General features: G+C 43.9%; 1 pseudogene; it reads right to left on the bottom strand.

Moving 5' to 3' along the window:
• Window positions 1-505: 505 nt before the first annotated feature.
• On the bottom strand, window positions 506-2,379 carry LOC101519798 (phosphatase and actin regulator 2-like; annotated as a pseudogene).
• Window positions 2,380-3,220: the final 841 nt, after the last annotated feature.

Below are 3,220 nucleotides of genomic sequence, written 5' to 3'. Positions count from 1 at the left end.
AGAAATCTTCATTGGAAGATTGGATTCCCAACCCACTTAATAAGTTTTCAGCTACCAAATGTCCTCTTCAAAAATATTTTTTTGCCTCTATTTTCTGTTTTCTTCATTAGCACATGAAATATTTCTTTCCCTTTGCAACTCTTACCCTTTCCAAGTGCCAAGCAATGCCAATCACCATTGTTCTTGAACCTGCACTCTACAATTTGGCTTTCAGGTAATAGGGAGCCTGCGATTGTCATCTGCTCATCTTCTTTGATTAAACCTCCCAACAAGGAAGAGCTGATGTCCTTTAGCACAAGTACACATTCTGGGAGGCAAGAGTCACAGCATCTTTCCCTTGGCTTCTAAGCTCCCTCTGAGCCATGTGAGTGAGGAGCACTTTGAAACAAGGCTGAGACACACACTCCCTTTGCCACAAGTTAAACGGAAACATTCAAATCCCAGTGCAACATCAAGTTTCCAGGAAACAAAGCTCCGCCCAAAGATGATCCATCCGTGTTTCATTTCATTGTGGGTGATTAAACCTTGTAAACTGTCAACTCCCTTCATGAACTTACATTTCTGTGTTTTTAAAACCATTTAGTTCTTTCCTTATCACTGCCTTGTCTACAGGTGTCAGCCTGGCCCAGGGCTTGTCTGCTTGGCAGTCATCATCAGCAGCATCACTGACTTTTACATACTCATTAAACTGCAGGGTCCTTGGAGCTTGGAGCTCTGTGACTGTAGGTCTTGGACTGAACTTTCAGCCAAGTCTGTGTTCGAGTTTCATTTTTGCTTCTTGTTCTTCCACTTCATTCTTTTGTTTTAATATATATTTCTTTGCTCTGATTCTTTAACTGGGGGGTCTCTGGCTGAGGCTCCTGTCTAGCCAGGTTCCAATGTGCTGCTAGATTTCCTGCCTCTCTCGCTCAGATGTGTGCTGCAAGATGTTTTTGTCCTTTAACTTCTTGGATGGTGGGTTGCCATATTTGATAGCAACGGTATCCCTTTGTCGTTTTTTACTTGCCAAAGCACTTTCTTCAATGCCATCCTCATCCTCACCCTCTTTCCTGTCATCATCAATGTACAAGGTGAGTCAGAGTCAGGCCTGGTTCCCCCCCGGGCCCTCATTTTCAGAGGCACTGAAGGACTCTGAAGAGTCTCCCAAGAGTCTAGGGGTCAGTGGATGAGGTGCTGCTTTCCCCAGCTCACTTTTGGTTGTGAAGCATTTTGCATTTTCTCTGTTAACACTTAAGCCAATGCCTGAGGGAAGGGTGGTTCTGTTTGTTGATTCTTCAGTCCAAAGGAACCAACTTGGGTCTGAGGCAGAGCTGGTCAAGTCAGCTCCATTGCTTACCAGGACAACCAGAGTGTCAGAGGCAACAATGCATTGATTCTCAAGCAGAAGAGAAGGGGTGGAGGGAGAAGTGGTGGGACCATGGAGAGTGCAGGGCCTGGAGGCTTGAGCTTGCTTTTGTCTGCTCCTCTGTCCCAGGGACAGTCGGCTTGGGTTTCAGATTCTCCACTGTGGTTCCTGGAGGCTCTCCTGTGAGGTCAGATGTGCCAGAAGTGGTAGTTGTGAAGGCGTCATGATGTTGGCTGCTTGTCAGTTCTCTTCTTGCCCTGTGCATTGCCCACTGTCCCTGTTTTACTAGCAGCTGTCCCTTTGGAGCTCTGGGATATAAGGCACAGACATTCTTCAGGTTCTCAAGGAAACTGTTTAACAATGAAGTCCCTGCCATGATAGCAAAGGCGTATGGACTTAAATGAAGATGAAAATCTTCCCTCCTATATAGAAGTAGTATCACTTCTAGAAAAAGCCACAGAAACAGCCCTAGGTTCTTTCATGTGTTAACTTTGATGAACTACTGCAGCATTTCTTATAAAATGTTCTGCAAATAACACGTCGTATTTTGAATATAATGAAATTGGGGTCATTTCCTTTATTACACAAAATCATTTTTTCCTTCGAGTCACACGATTAAACCATCCGAAAGATAAAGAAGGAATTGTTTACAGTTAAGGTAATCTATTTCTAAATTCTGCAGAATGACTAAATATATTTTATACTTTGAGGCATTGACTCAGCACTTGCTTTTCCTTTCATTAAATTACATTCGACAAATAAGAGTTTGTTCATCCCCCGAGGAGGTTGGCCATATTTGTGTGTGTTTCATTATACAATAGAAATTATTCTATTGCCTCCTTAATTACAATATTTCTGTAAATATTCTGGAAATATTATCCCTTTGGCCTTCATGTTACATTTCTTTGATTGTTTAACAAATATCAACATGTTGGGTCAAACCAAGTCAAAATGTCAGCAGTGCTACATACCTTCGGGAGGTTATGGGCATCTCCGGTCCCTTGATGGTCCCCAATTCTAGAAGCTCCTTCCATTCCTAGGCTGAGGGTCCATCTTTCTATCTTGTGAGTCTTGCCATCTGATCATGACTTTGTGCCTCCGTGTTCCACATTTGAAGAGCCTATGGGATTATATTGGGTTTATGAACAATCCAGGGTAATCTGTTTCTCTAAAAGTCAGCTGATTAGCAGCCTCCAATGAAGATCTTGTCATGTAACAACATATTCACAGGTTCTAGGGGTTAAAATACAGACATCTTTGGGGACCATTATTTATCTTTCTTGCACACACCAGGATCCCATGTGGGCTCCACGTGTCCCAGCACTCCACTTCCCATCCAACTTGTGGCTTAGGAGGCAGAAGAGAATGATTTGGGACCCTGTACCTATGCGGGAGACCTGGAGGAACCTCCTGGCTCCTGGTTTCTGATTGGCTCAGTTCAAGCCACTGTAGCTGCTTGGGGAGTGAACCAGCAGACAGACAATCTATAGATCTGTTGATAAGATTTGATTTTTAATTTATTTCATGTATCTACTCTTTTTTTTTATAAGATTTATTTTTATTGGAAAGGAAGACATATAGAGAGGAGGAAAGACAGATAGGAGGAGAGACAGAGAGGAAGATCTTCCATCTGATGGTTCACTCCCCAAGCAGCTGCAACAACCAGTGCTGAGCCAATCTGAAGCCAGGAGCCTATAGCTCTTCCAGGTTTCCCACGTGGGTGCAGGGTCCCAAGGCTTTGGGCCATCCTCGACTGCTTTCTCAGGCCACAAGCAGGGAGTTGGATGGGAAGCAGGGCTGCCAGGATTAGAACCGGCACCCATATGGGATCCTGGGTGTGCAATATGAGGACTTTAACCACTAAGCTATTGCGCC

The sequence above is a fragment of the Ochotona princeps genome, chromosome 3 (genome assembly GCF_030435755.1).
Source record: "Ochotona princeps isolate mOchPri1 chromosome 3, mOchPri1.hap1, whole genome shotgun sequence".
Taxonomy (NCBI): Eukaryota; Metazoa; Chordata; class Mammalia; order Lagomorpha; family Ochotonidae; genus Ochotona; species Ochotona princeps.
The sequence above is the reverse complement of the archived record's forward strand: the minus strand, read 5'-3'. Positions and strand labels throughout refer to the sequence as shown.